Genomic DNA, 16,256 nt, shown 5'->3' with positions numbered 1-16,256 from the left:
CTTGGCCAGCGCTGGGTACCCGAGGATGGTGTTGTACGGCAGGCGGATGTGGGCGACGTCGAAGTCGATGAGCTCGGTGCAGTAGTTGTCGCGTGCCCCGAAGGTGACAGGGAGGCGGACCTGCCCAATCGGGATCGTGGAGCCGTCGGTGATTCCGGAGAAGGGCTTGGTTGGCTGAAGCTGGTCGTAGGGCACTTGGAGATTGTTGAACGTTTCCACGGACAGGACGTTGAGTCCTGCCCCGCCATCGATGAGGGTCTTGGTGACCAGTACATTGCTGATGACTGGGGAGCAGAGCATCGGGAGGACGCCAGCTGTGGCTGCACACTTGAGTTGATCCGCTGAGCTGAATGTGATGGCGCACGCCGACCACCTGAGAGGGCGCGTTGCTTCGAGCCTGGGGAGGGCTGCGTTCACCTCGCGGGCAAACTGCTTGAAGATGCGTTGGGAGGCTGGGGCTTGAGCTCCGCCCAGGATGCAGGCGATTGCGCGTGGCTCCTGGAAGCCCCCAGCCCCCTCGTCTTGATGGCGGTCCTCGTTCCTCCTTGGCTGAGGCGGCAGTGGAGGGAGGCCCGCGTTGCGTTGCGGGCGATCCTCACGAGGCTGATCCCTCCAGTCCCCCTCGCGAGGCAGGTCTCGCCAGCGATCCTCGCGAGGCTGATCGCGCCACCCTTGGTGCGGGCCACGGTCTTCCCAGCGTCCTGCGTTTCTTCCTCCTCCTCGGCCGTAGCCCCGATCGGCGCGATCGGGACGACGACCGATCCTTCCTTCCCGCATGGCGCGGAGTTCTTGGCATTCGTTGGTGTTTTGGGTGTGGAGGTCGTGGTACACACAGTACTGGCTGCCCTTGGAGGACTCAGGCAGATCTTTGCCCCGCTTGGTGTCTGGTTCCGCCGCGAGCACGGCAGCCCCCTTGCGCTTCATGTCCTTGGCCTTGGGCTTCTTCTCTTCTGGGTCTGCGGCAGGCAGCTCAAGGAGGGAGAGACGTCCCTCCTCAGCCCTGGCGCACTTGGTCGCCAAGTTGAACAGCTCCAGGGAGGTGCACAGGTCTTCATGCATCGCCAGCTCCTCCTTCATCTTGACGTCGCGCACACCATCGGAGAAGGCCGAGATGATGGCCTCCTCAGACACCTTGGGGATCTTGAGGCGTGCGCTGTTGAAGCGCTGGATGTACTTTTGCAGGGTCTCTCCAGGTTGTTGCTTGATGCGGCGCATGTCGCTCACGGCGGGCGGCCGGTCGCGAGTACCTTGGAAGTTGGCGATGAAGCGGGTGCGCATCTGGTCCCAGGAAGAGATCGTGCCTGAAGCCAGATTCAGGAGCCAGGTGCGAGCTCCTTCCTTGAGCACCATGGGGAACTAGTTCGCCATGACCTTTTCGTCCCCGCTGGCAGTTTCGATGCCCATCTCGTAGAGCTGGAGGAACTCTGCAGGGTCAGTCGTGCCATCGTAACGTGGAGGTAGGTCTGGCTTGAACTTGCTGGGCCACGCGACGCTACGCAGCTCGGCGGTGTAGGCACGGCAGCCTGCGGTGGCTACGAAAGGCCTCGGCTGGTGGAGAGCTTGGTCTTGAGGGTCCCCACGCGCTGCAGCTAGGAGTAGTGCGGGGTCTTGGCGTGCCGGAGCTGGTGCAGGGTCGCGGCGTGCCGGAGCAGGGAGCACCCGGGCAGCTCCTTGCGGGCGCGGGATCTCTTGGCAGCTCCGTTCTTGCTGCGCTGGCGCCTGACGGAGCGGGTTCCGCCCAGGGGCCACGCGCCTTAGAGCCATGGCGTCTTCTTGGAGAGGAAGCGGCTGGTACGCCTCCGGAGCTTCATTGCCCGCGCGGGGCGGGGTGTGGCACAGAGGAACGGACGGCGCGGGAGAGCCCCCTGCGGCGCGGACAAGCTCGGCGACGCGGTCGAGCCACTCCTCGTAGACGTCGTCGACGGGACGGAAGTGCAGGAGCTCGTTTGCCGCGAGGAGCGCAGCTCGAGCCTCCATGGGTGCGCGGAGCGTGCGGGACGAAGAACCAGCTGGTGCGAGCGATGGAGTAGCGGTGTGGCCGTCTTGCCGCACGAAGGGATGCTGGGACGACGCTTGCTGCTCGCCCCCCGCCGGGCCGGTGGCGGCGTTGACGGCGGGCGACGGGGAACGACGAGGACGGCCGCCGACGGGCGCCGTCTGGGCGACGCGAGAAGCGATGGCGGCCCGGCGCTCGGCGCGGGCCCGTCAGGCGTCAGACATGGATGCGACGGTCGGAGGAGAACGGGGCGGTGGACGACGAATTCCGGCGCACCCCTACCTGGCGCGCCAAATGTCGGATTTCGGGTTCCGGCAGACCCTTAAGGTTCGAACACTGGGATGCGCACGGAGATTACGCCTTCTACCTCCCCGTCTCGCAAAGATCTAAACTACTAAAAAAACTGCACAAGGGACATAAGATTTATACTGGTTCGGGCCACCGTTGTGGTGTAATACCCTACTCCAGCGTGTGGTTGGTGGATTGCCTCCTGGGGCTGATGATGATAACAATACAAGGAAGAACAGCCTCGCGAGGGTCTGTTCTTGGCTGGGTGGTGAACTGCTAGGGGAGTTCAGCCACCCTTCTCTCTCTCTCACTCACTCTCTCTGCTTGCGAACCGAACGAATGAACCCAACCGAACCCCCTTTGCTGTGTGGGCGGTTGGTCCTATTTATAGAGGCCCTGGTCCTCTTCTCAAATATCGAGCGGGAAGGGAGCCAACAATGGCGGGCTAATTTGAAGGGGGACATCAAGCATCAACTATCCTGACAAAAGCAGTCTTCGCCTGCGCAAAGCTCTGGTGATGACGCCGTCCTGTGCTCCATGGTGACCTCCGTCTCGTAGTCCTCCTGGTCTTGGTCTCGTTGCACCGAAATGGCAACCTTTGCCTGATGCCTCGGTACTCCGCGGCTGCGCTTGCCCCCTTTGCACCAAAGACGAAAGAAGGACGCTGCGCGCGCTGGCGCCCGCCTGGCGCCCTGAGTCGTCACGGCTTGCGTCACGGGCACCTCGCGAGGTACCCCGCCTTGATCTCTCCGCCTCCTCGCGAGCCAGCCTGACGAGGCCGTGCCCGAGGAAGCTCCGTGTCGTCCGCCTCGTGAGGCTTGGCCCCTCGTGAGGGTCTTGAGTCTTGCGTTGATGAAGATGGGCCGTGCTGGGCCTCCTTTGAGCCACGCCGCAGGCCGTAGGCAGGCAAGTCTGGGGACCCCCGTTCCCAGAACGCCGACACGGGCAGCCACGGTCGCTTGGGCGGCATGGCTGCGGGTGGTTGGCGGAGCGGGGTTGCTACGGAGAGGTTGGAGCACCGGGGTTCACCACTTGACCAGTCCCGGTACTGGCCGACGGAGGCGGCGTCCGCGGACGTCGTTCCCCTCCCTGCAGGCTTCGTCGTGGTGCTCCCACCTCCTACGCGTCACTCCGGATGAAAACTTGATCTTCTGGATCAGACGATGACGATTTTCTAAGGTCGTATCCTTTTTGAGGGCGTCGTCTTGGAGTCCCCGCTTTGGTCGTGTCCGGCTCATCGCTCCTCGATTGATTGCTCATCTTCATGGTGGTTTTCGGCTTATCATTAGGGTGCTTAGTCGTCATTGGGGTGATGTGTTCGGTGCTCGGCACCTTTGTATCTGGCCTTAGGTGCGTGCGTTAAGTGTGGTGGTGGAGTGTGTTTGTATCTTACTCGCTTGTGTTGGTGCTGGTGCTTTATCTATAAAGCGGGGGAAATCCTTTTTCGTTAATCCCACCGTCCATGGAAATCTCCAATGCCCTCAATTAACCCCAAAATTTAATCCATCCTGAGTAAATATGGCATGCGGCACTGTCATAACATTGTGGTTAAACGATGCAAAATAATTTTCAAATTAGTTACAAATCATAACAGATTGAAAAATCTCCAGGTTGTATGGAAGCAAATTTGCTAGACGGTAGAAGCAAAGTGAATTGGTACAATTTCACCGTTACCAAAACATGGCGTACTTCCGACCAAGAAAACAAGAAAACTAACCAATAGTATCCATCAGATGCGCACACAGTTTCCTAGATGCATCGTTTCTGCAATGCAGATTTTGAAGCACAAAGGAAGCAGTAAGAAGACAATTAATGCTATTGACGTGATTTTCTGGGAGTAATTGATGGAAACAAATCATAATTAATACACCCGTACATGCAAACTACCTAGGCCCATGTCTCTAATCAGACGGTCCACGATGGAAGCAAATTATCAGTAGTCTGGTTGCTAGCACTTCCCAAAAAATATCATCCCTACTAAGTGTCTGGTGAGGGGTGAATGTGTGTGGTTCACGAATTTTATTCCAAAGTGCCGACCATATGTCTTTGTACGAATTTTATCCTAACTAAATGTCAACTACAGGCGACAGGTAATCACTTAGAAATGTGTTTTGGATCCCGGGATACAGTGAGCTCAATTCATGGAAAATTTTAAAAATGGATTTTTGAAGTCTCAAAAAATTCTTAAAAAAATCGGCATGTACACATGGATGTAATCTATGTACTCATAAATTGTCATCTAATACATGTTTATATACATGATTGCACACAAAAGACATATTTGTGGATGTGTAATACCATATGTATACTTCTATATATACATGTGTTTTTTTCAGAGTTTTTATCTTTTAAATATATTTTTAATTGTGAGCTCACTGGAGCCCGAGCTCCAAATCACCTCACTTGTAATCCATGTGATTATGCAAGAGTTTTCATTATAGATATGGATAAAATGAAAGTTCCAACACCTTAACTGTCTACTGTTTTTTTATTATTATTAAAAAAACTGTCTATTGTTAGCTTCGAAAAAATTGGACTAGAAAATTACCCATTCGGTGGGTTTTATGAACATGCCTTTTACAATATAAAAGTTGATGGTTGAAGTTTTGTCTTTGAACACAATACTATACTTGGTTAAAAACAATAGCTTAGAAAATATAGAAATCAGTATTTGACACGCAAACATGAAAATATGCTTCACACCCTATATTCTATCTTCTTCCCGCCTACTTCAAAGACGTGTGTATTAATTTCAATATGCTATTTTTAAAACTAGGTGTGCAAATATGTATGAACATACCATATATACAAATGGAATATGATTTTTGAATAGTATGTTATAATATTATTAGCCTCTACAAAAGTAGTTATTTTTGCATGGGCAAAAATAGTTATTATTATGAACAACATAGCAGAAAATAGTTGTATTCTAGCCAGTGAGAGAGGATCCATGTGCACACTAAAAATAAAGAAGTTCCCATCATGTGATGACATCTTTGTTAATCTCGTTGAGCGTGACACTTGCCCCCGCTAGCAGCAGGACCCAAAGTATCTTTTCTTATTGATTGAGCCCTAGTATGAAGTGTGCGTGCTCCGAATGATGTGCACCCATTCTTGACCTACTTGTTTTTTTTATCTCACTGGCTTTTTCTATGGGCAGCGAGTATCACTACCCCTTTCTGCAAAAACTAATTTTGAAATTGTAGTAAAAATCTGATTTTTTTTATTAAAAATCCTGCTTTTTAAAAAATTTACAGGCATTTTGTTTGCTTAAAAAAACTTCATGGCAAAAGGATGGAAATACTAATTTAGAACTTAAAACTTTTTTCGAGCATGCTTTGTTTCTCAGAGCACAAATGTGTTTTTAGTCAAAATATACAAGCAACTAGAAAGCATGACACATCATATATCTTTTCCAGACTTTGTTGCATTATTAGATTTTTTTTATTTCATCCTAGAGCCCATTTCACCTCACTCCTTTGCCATCCAAAAATTATTTTCTCCATTTAGCTTAAATTCAAATTATATATTTTCTCTTCTCATCGCTCAATTTCAAAATTATCCATCTCATCAACTAACAAACTATCATATAACTACTCTGATAGCGCACCTAGGTCGTGTATACGAAGTGATGGAATGCTTCTCTTTGCATCTTGTAGCATGTGGAAGAGTTCGAGGTTTATGTGGGGCATGCAATTTCTGCTCGTGAACTCATATGCTCCCTCATGAACAGTAAAATAAAAAATAGTAAACAAATCAAAACAATTTGGATTTTTTGGGAACAAAGCTTGATGAATTCTCAACATGTGAGCAAATTTTCATGAAGAAACAACATTCCAAAATGCTCCCTAAAAAATTGAAGCTCCAAAAAGTCTGTTTTTTGGAAGCATTTTGGAGTATCAATTTTGTTTTTTTATGGGAGCATTGTGGAACATCTTTTCTCCATGAAACTTTTCATGCATGTAGAACATTCATCAATGTTTTTTCACAAAAAAATCAGAATTTTTTTGTACCATCTGTTTTGAATTTACTGTTCATCGAGGGTGCATATGAGCTCGTGAGTAGAAGGTCACTTTTGTTTATGTGAGTACAACATTATTCCTCTATTCGAAAAAAAACATTATTCTCTCTATGTATTTATTATTTTCTGCCACATCATCACATATCTCGCATGGTAGATCTTACCAACAAAACCATCAGAAAATTACCTTTTTGGGGCACAAATCAAGAAACTTCTAGAGAAGTATTCATGCATTCGCTTTCAAGTATGAAACGACGGGGGAGGGCATGGCCTTTCTCACCAGCCAGACAGTGAGCATCTTTTTGCATCACCCGAGGTTGAGGCAAATGGCCAATAGAATGCCCCGATCTAGCATCTCTTCGCATCAACCGAGCTTGGATCAACGCTCTTGACCAATCTAAGCCCGCGTGCTGCGACCGACGCACACCCACTCTCTACCCGTGTATTTGTCCCTCTGGCTTTTTCTGGATGGGCGGCAAGTGTACCTTTTTAAATTTGCATCTTGCTCGTAGAAAAGGAGCAAAGCACATGGAAGCACCATGACAGAGCCAAAAGCTCACAGTTTTTTACTACAATTTTCAAGGCACATCTCGTGAATGCTGCATTGAAAACATATACATATCTCTAAACCGATTTATGGAAACGATGAAAATGACGACAAGTAGGGATAATCAAAATGAACAAACAGACCTAGGGACCTCTGTTAGTTACGTTTTCAAAGAAAGCAAATGCATGCACGATTGTTTGGCCTGAACAAACTGCAAAGCAGTGCACAGCAAAAGGAGTGAAGCACAATTATCTACAAAGTGGCACATCGCACTAACTATCAGATTGAGGAAACGACCAAGAAAGCAGAACCTTAAGCATGGTGTACACCAAAGACGCACCATGTGCATCTGGAGTTCTTGTGTAACCGATACACGATAAAAGCCCGTGATAAAATGTTCAGATTTTCCTTTATGAAAACAAGTTAGTACACTGGCACAATATACATCTTTTGTGCCGTGAAATATTAGTTATAGACTTGATTCACAACTCGACAAAACACTAAGTACAAATCATGTTATGAATAGTACGCATTTCTAATTGGACCATGAATTGCGCACGCTGACATTGTCACAGCTGAATTTGCTATGTTGGTTTCTCGAGCTGTGAGTTGAACTTGTAATTTAAATTTTGCAACATGCTACATGCATATCTGCTCCCAATTAATTTCAAAATTTTGAGAAACTGCAGCATGTGTTTTTGACATCGGGTCACCGGTTGCACCGAAATTCCGAGGGCACATTGTATGTTCCTGCGTTAATGGTTTGGGAAAAAAGAAAGATATGTTCTTGCACTACACCAATGTCCTGGTCAAATCCTACACTTCCAATGGGCCTAAACCGCTACAGGTGGGTTCCTCCAGGCGAGATTGAAGTCTAACACTGGGCCAGGAAGGAAACACTGGCTGAGTTGAGCCGTGGCGTTTTCCGCCGATTCGGCTCGATGCTACTCCCTTCCTCTAAGCTGTTATCGTTTGCTCTGTTTTCTGTTCTCATCAAACGAAAAAAAAATTGTCTCAAAAAAAATATGAAAAAAAAGGTCTGTTTTCTTAGTAGCAGTTGTAGTTGTTGTTGACTTGTTGTTTCAGCAGCTCAAAAAAGGTTTTATCAGAACAAAACAAAAAAGCAGGTCAAAAAGAGGTAGCAGTTGTTTCAGAACCAATGTTTCCTTGGGCCAGCGCAAAAAAAAAATATTTCCTTGTGGCTTGAAACAACAGATAGCTAGACCATGCAGCTAGGTCATCCTTGTGTTCTTCGCAGACCATCTCTCTGAACACTTTATTTACAGCCATTTACTTTGTTGGAGTAGAACAGCTAGCAGTATATTACTATCACTCTCCTCAGCAAGAAAATTCCACAACATTTGTGGACTTGTCCTACTTAGGCAGGGGGGAGAGATGGATCATGGCACAAACTACAACTAATCAGTCCTAGCTGGTGCAGCAGGGAGCATCTGTTATACCAAAATAAAAAGATTCTTCTTCTTCTTCTAATAGCAGCCGGATGGAGTATTAGTTACCAGTTTCTCCGCATAGGGTTAGATTAATACACACTTTGGGCAGCAAAGAAGATGCGTACCTAACGTTTAGCTGTGGACTGAAGCCTGCCTCCACATGTTCAGCGCCCTATCTTCAGCATTTTGAACCTGTATGATTCTGAACCGTGGAGGCATAATATATATATATATAGAAGGTGTGAATTCACAAATCCGTAAATCTGGGAGTTACCACCAGAGAAAAAGTTGTGAAATTAAATTCAGTGGGGAGAACTACTATTTTGTCTCCCTGTGTGTGGAGGGTTGTTCTGTAGTCTGTTATGTTCCTCCTAGCAACAGCAAAGAGGATCTTTCGATTCTTTCTCACTCAAGTGGTTTGGTTCCATTTAACAATCCAATTACATAGAGAAGAAGGATGGAAGGAGAAGAGAGCCGTCCTTATTAGGGTTCTTCGTCCGCAAGAAAACTAATCCACCGGGCACCAAAGTCATCCCCACTAGCCGCTACTAATACTACTGCTAACGGAGGACCCATTAGTCTTTGGAGTAGTTCGTGGACGGATCTGGGTCCTGGGTGTCGAGCTGACTTGCGGGTACCACCAGCCAGGCCACCAATGGTAACTGTAGTCTAAATGTTACTCTGCACTTGCACTGGTTCAGTTTCGACAGTAGTACCTTCAGTCTGAATATTGTCCTGCAGTTGCGATGGTTCAGTTTTGACAGTTTGCTTCAGCTTACGCTGTTCTGCTTCTGCATGTTTGGCCGCGGCATGAGCTCGACGCTTCTCCCAACGACGCTCCATTCGGGGCGTGACATAGTCCTACTAGCTTGCACTGTAGTTTTGGTCTTTTATGCTACTATTCTTTTTTTTTTTTTTGAGAATGCTATCCTGTTTTGGGTCCATGCTCTGAACATTGTTACTTTGATTTCGTTGTGATCAACAGAACCCCGGGAGGAGGTGGGGCGTTGGCCACCTTGATCTTTTAGAGAAAATCACTCCACGATAGCACTAACTTGGAGAGATTCTGAAGCTCGTGGATCCATTTTGTTGCATCCACTAGAGTACCAAGCAGAGTGAGGCTCTCGAGGCTGCTTGGTGGTGGCAACAAACACTCACCCAAACAACCATCTAACCGATGTCCGTGTACTGCACTAACTGAAAAAGATTGAAGTTGATTATGAACAGCTGGTTTCACGCATGCCGTTGGAATCGCTGTGGTCGATCTACTCCCCATCGTCGGAGGCTTACGGCTGCTGAATGGCGCTAGCGGTGTGTTTGGTTCCAGGGCCATTTGGCAGCTGGGAGATGTTAACTGTTGATGTAATAGTTTCCGTAGCCATCGATCGAGGATGCCGTGCTGCCAGGGTAATGGAAATAATGTATGGCGTCCCATTAAAAAACAAGTCGATCGTTTGCTAAATAAATAAGAAAGCTACCCCTTCCGTCATGATTCCACTTGGAAACAAAGACTCCACCAAGTCCCAGCCAAGGCGAGAGGGGAGTTTTGAATGGTACTAGTATTATTACTACAGAAATATCCAAAGCCGTTCACTTCACTGGCAGAGAAAACACGGACTTGTTCTTTCCACAAGTACGTGCTACATCAGGAATTAAAGCCGACCTTTTGTGGCACAACATTTTATTTCTAACCCGTGGTAGGGTGTACTGAACTGTTCAAAGACGTTGCCTGCCGATGGAAAAATGATGCTGCATTTATGAACTACTCCCTCCGTTCTACTATTGCTGATCTTCTGTTGGTTGGGCTCCTTCAAACAGATTCCTATTGCTGATCTTCTGTAGAGACCAGGCGAGGTGATGGCCAACGGTAGAGTGGTTTCCCACCAACCCAACCCAAGGACTCAAGCCGACAATCCTGGCTGAACTGGCATGCAAAGAGCAGATGACCAAGCCAGGCTTGTAGGATGGATAGAGAAAGTTCTTCAATTTTTTTAGCTTCACTAAGTAGAGTAACATCTAGCATCCTATTCTACTCCCTCCGTTCTTAAATATTTTTCTTTTTAGAGATTTCAAATGAACTACCACATATGGATGTATATAGACATATTTTAGTATAGATTCACTCATTTTGCTCCCTATGTAGTCATTTGTTGAAATATATAGAAAGACAAATATTTAGGAATGCAGGGAGTATTTCTTTAGGGGAGATGGCACCCTATACTAGCTGCAATGTATGCATGCATGGTGTTGCACCACATGTCTTAAATGTAAAGGAGGACAGCAAAGGAAGGGCTCCCTACTTAACTGATACTCCCTCCGTCCGGAAATACTTGTCGGAGAAATGCATAAAAATGAATGTATCTAGAACTAAAATACATCTAGATACATCCATTTCTCTGACAAGTATTTCCAGACGAAGGGAGTACCTTTGTTGTATTGCTGTCTTGCTGTATTCGGCCCGGCCGAGTGACATGCATAGCCCAGTTTGTGCTTTTATAAACAAGTCCTACATCAATTAGTAGTTCTGCAGGGCCTGTTCACTCAAAGAAGAAGACAAAAGGAAAATGTGAAGTCACAAATCCATAAATCTGGAGATTACCACCAGAGAAAGAGTTGTGAAACTAAATTCAGTGAGGAGACAAACATCTTCAGACGTCTACTATTCAGACTGATCCCATATGCGTATAATAGAATACAGGGGCAAGTACATAGACCTATCCCATAGCAAATACTCCCTCCGTCCGAGAAAAGTTGTCATCAGCTTAGTTCAAATGTAATTTTGCAAAAAGCCCCTTATCCTTTTAAAACTGGTGCTAATCAACCCAGTTTGCTTCTTCCACCTCCCGTCGCAGCTGCCACGCACGCCCCAGCCACCGTCGCCAGCGGGCACCGTGCGCCCCAGCCGCCGTAGGGCTTAGCCGGCGACGAAGGCCCACCTGCGCCGCCGCCCACCTGCACCGCGGCTGCCAATTTGCGCCGCCCCTACTTACCTGCTCCACGTCTGACGGGCGGCGACCCCTCGACGGGCGGCGGCGACACGGATGACGGGCAACGGCTCCACGGCTGACGAGCGGCTCCTCCTCGTTGTGTTGCTCGCGTCCCCGGCCCCTTGCTCGCGCCCGCAGCGGCCACCCACTCCGGTGCGGGACTTGGGCAAGTTCCAGGCCGCCGCTGCTCCACTGCCGACCGCGGAGGTGACCAGCGCATCCATCGTCGGGCCCAGCGCCGCCTCCCACCTGCGTAGCTCCCAGGACGAGTGCCGCCTCCCACCTCCGCTGCTGCCCCTGCTTCCCGCCTCCTCTCCTACCTCTGCTGGTACCACTCCATGTTTTCCTCCCGCCTCCTCTGCTGCCTTTGCAAAATTGATGTGAAATTACTCTCAAAGTGTAGCATTGATGTGAAATTGAGCAGTGGAACAGGAATAGTTTGTTCAATTACTCCTCCCGTGAAATTGTGCAGTGCAGTGGATCAGGAATAGTGTGTAATGATGCAAACTGTGATGATGCAGTACCTGACACTAAACTCAGATGTCGGTAATGATGCAAATTGTTTGATTTCGATACTGCTCATTCAAGACAATGACAAGATTGCAAGATTTGGTATACCGGATAGATGAAACATAGCATAAGTAAAATGAAAATGACAGATGAGAGGTCAGTTGATTTCAGAGAAGTTGTAGTAATACTAAAGTCGATCTAAATTTGGATTATTTGAAGCAAAATCTGACAAATGATCACAAATAAATTTCAAAGATGCGGGGATGAAATGCTAAACATAAATTTGAGAAACTCTACTGCTGCAAGCAATGATTTGAGAATGTGTATAAATAAACTGAAGCACAGAAAATATGTATAGAGATGGCAGGATCTAAGAATGATTTGAGAATGTGTATAAATAAACTGAAGTACAAAATGCCATCATACTTTATTGCTTCAAATAATCACCACTTCATGACTGCATACTTAATTCAGTTCCAAACAAAATGCCTGTACAATCAGACTGCAGAGTTAGTAGATGCTAGATGGAGTAGGTGTTACAAAATGCATGTACAATCAGACAATCCCACTTCAAACATCTAATTTTCTCTGTTTTACAAACTGAAATCAACTTAGCGGCTGTAAGTCCTTAAACTATGGCTTAATGCTAGGAATGGTATCCTCTGATTTATGATAAGGAGCCTGAGAATTTGTGTTGTGAAACTTACTTTCGTTTATGATAAGACTGTACTTGGTCCAGCAGCTGGATGAACTTCCTTGAGACCTGTCCGGCCCACCTCTGGGCAGAGCAGCCCTCATGGAGTCCCTCTGTCTGTGCTTTGATGACTTGCGGCACCTTATTGTGCAAAACGTCTACTGCTCCAGCAGCGGCGCTGACCAGAATTATATACACCAATAAATTCAAAAGAACAGAAAATCCTAACGATAGATCAACACTTAGTAAAATCAAATTTTGAGTTTTGGAATTCCACATAAATGCACATGCAATAAATACAGTTGAAAACATAAACTAGCAAGCATCCTAGTTGTGTAGAAAAAAATAAAAGAATGCTTGCAAGTAAGACTGTACTTGGGCTTTTTATCTACAAGGCCTTATTTATAGATCCAGTGCTACCGAAAAGCGGCATTCCTATTTGATGGGCACATCCTTTTTTCCCACAGAACATAATTATTCAACTAAATTCAAGTTAAGAATTACAAAAACAAAACCTAAATTAATCAGAGGATATCATTCCTAGCATTAAGCCATAGTTTAAGGACTTATAGTTGCTCCATGGTACTCTGATAAAGACGAGGAAATATAGCATGAATGACACCACTGGGAGGTGGACCATATTCTCCGACCTTGTACATGAGTTTCATTATCTTGGACAAATTCTCAGGCTCCTAGCATTAAGCCATAGTTTATTTGGATTTATTTGAATCATTTGAATTTATTTGCTTTATTTGGATTTATACACCATTTGTCCAATTGCAAACATACCTAAAGTTTCCAATTGTCCAATTTCAGTCATTCATTTTACAGAGAGCTAAGCATGGCCATGACTCTTGCCTAAATATTCCTGTAGAAACAATTCAAGCAGCACAAAACTGAAAACTGAAAACTGCCACAATCCCTTAACTAAGAGTTGATAAAAACATGTCCCTCAAATTGGAATTATTTGAATTAGCTAGGTTTATTCTTCTTCTTCATATACAGAAAAAGCTACCCCTTCCTTCATGATCTCCACTTGGATACAAAGACTCCACCAAGTCTCAGCCAAGACGAGAGGGGAGTTTTGAATGGTACTAGTATTACTACAGAAATATTAACAAAGCTGTTCATAGGCCAAGAATACACGGACTTGGTCTTGCCACAAGTACTCCCTCCATTTCTTTTTAGTCTGTATATAAGATTTAGTCAAAGTCAAACTTTGTTAACTTTGACTAAATTTATAGAAAAAATGAGGAAGCTAACTTCTACTAGTTTCTCTTTCAAAATAGAAGGAAAAAAAATAGTTGTCATTACTAGGGTTTGAATGAACCTAGGTCACCAAAGTTAAGATGACCCCCTTTTGCCAACCGAACCAGGCCAGTTTCGATGTGAATAATGCGAAAGACCATTTGTTAATGGTTGAGTTTCTGCCCTTATGTGCAAATGCACCAAACGAATAATAAAATTCAATTCTAGAAATCATTTTTGCTTGCCATGTCATTCAAACATGGATGATGTAGTAGTTTTTTTTTTTGCCGAAATAGGGTTTCCCCCGCTTTGTGTTACAAAGCAACCATCATCAATGGACGCTGCTTCAGTGTCGTAAAGGCACCGAAGCGCAGTCCATCACCGATACAACCAACGATAGATGCTGGGCCGGAAGCAGCACAGGCACGCCCAAAAGAAACGAAGAGAAAAACAAAAAAAAAACAAATGCCGACACCGGCGGATCAACAAAAACGAAGAAGCTTCGCAACCGCCGCGCCCACCGCGGAACCTCCATCAAGCACCGATACTTCGAAGCGCCGGTACCAATAAACACCTTCAGGAAGGGATGCGACAATGACGACGCTGCTGCCAAGGGTAGCCCCCGACGCCCTCCAGGAAGGTCTGGCGGAACCCTCAGGCACCACCGCGTCGGTGTCGGCTCAGCCGACAGGGATTTCTCCCGATCCCAATCTTCACCTCTGGCGCTCCGGAGCACGCCACCATACAGACCACCAAACTGCGCCAAAACGATCTTGAAGCTTCCGCGCCGTCTCACCACGGCAATGCGAAATGGGTCTGCTCAACGAAGAAGAGGAGCCGGGACTAGGGACAACAGCACCGTCTGCATGGGGAGGGCCCAACCTCCACCGTCAACGACGATAACCGACCGGACGCGACAACAGGAGCATACCAGGCCCACAGGCCCGGTCGGGACCTCAGATGCCCGTAAAGCTCCCGTCGTCACGCTGCAGAAGGCACACCGTCGGTGCCACACCAGTCCGAGTTGCTTCTCCTGCGCGCCACGCAGAAGACGTCGAAGCCACGCCAAAGGCCGGCCCGCTATGACCCAGATTGGGCCCACAGGGGCCAGATTAGGGCTGGGGGTGCGCCGCCGGCCATCTCACGCCACCATGCCGCCTCGCCGCCAAAAGGCAGCAACGCCATCTCGCCCGCCGCCGGCAACCGCCGCAGGGTCGCCGGGCCGCCGCCCAGCCGAGCAGCACCACCGCCGTCTCCTGCCCCGGGAAGGGAATGAGCGCGCGGGGACAAAAGGCACCCGCCGTCGCAGGCACCACCCGGGCCAGCGCTAGGGGCACTCGCCGCCGCCGACGCAGGAGATCCAGCGGAGGGAAGGGCCGAGAGGAAGGGTAGGGAGTGCGTCGCCCCGACCACCTCTCGGGGAGACGGTGCAGGGGCGGGAACGGGAGGGGAAGTGGGAAGAGGGGATGGGATGGGCCGGGGCGTGCGCGCCGCCGGCCACCGGCAGCAGGAAGGGGCTAGGGCGGCGCCGGCGCCGGCGGAAACCCTAGCGGGAGGGAGCGGGTCTGTGCTTCGTATTCAAGCGTAACAACACCCGTAGTAGTTTCTTGAGGGAATGGATGACATAGTAGTTAATTTAACTAAGCAACCATCTCATTCATGGCTCCTTTTTTCGAAGAAATAAAAGGCAATATGCTTTTCATATCTACACAAACCCATATTTCGGTAGCCAATGAATAATAAAATATGCTCCACTAACTTCTATTTAAATCGCATGATCATTTTATGCACTAACCTGATAACTTAGATACAAACACCACAATAATTTTGACCAAGTGAAAAAATTGTTAAAAAATACAGCCGATAACTTCTATATAAATAACTTGATAATATACGCCTCCAGACCTAATAACTTACATACAAATACAAATAGCACGCTAACCTCAACAAGATGATTTACGTGTAAATAAGATGGCAATTCAAATAGCACGCTAACCTAAACTCACATAGCACACTAACCTAAACAAATAGCACACTAAGTTCTGTGTAAATAAGATGGTAATTCAAACACGATAGACCTGATAACTTACATATAAACACATTGATAACTTTTCTTCATGGGTGAAAAATTCTAGAAATATACCCTGATAACCTAGCGTAAATAGCATGCATGGTAATTTATGCACCAGACACCCGATAACTTACGTACAACACATTGATAAATTTTTACCCATGGAATTTTTTTTGTTGAAACATGCCTTGGTAACTTATAAATAGCATTGTCATTTATGCACCGCGGACTTCATAACTTACATTCAACCACCATGTTAACTTTGACTTCAAGGAAAAAACGTTGAAATATAACTCCTCCGATATTGATGTGTTCCAATAAAGAAAAGTCGATCGTTCAGTAAATAAGAAAGCTACCACTTCCGTCATGATCTCCACTTGGAAATGAAGACTCCACCAAGTCTCAGCCAAGGCGAGAGGGGAGTTTTGAATGGTACTAGTATT

This window comes from Triticum urartu, chromosome 6A, assembly GCF_056163025.1.
Source record: "Triticum urartu cultivar PI428250 chromosome 6A, HENAU_Tu73, whole genome shotgun sequence".
Classification (NCBI taxonomy): Eukaryota; Viridiplantae; Streptophyta; class Magnoliopsida; order Poales; family Poaceae; genus Triticum; species Triticum urartu.
Note: the sequence above shows the minus strand (reverse complement) of the source record.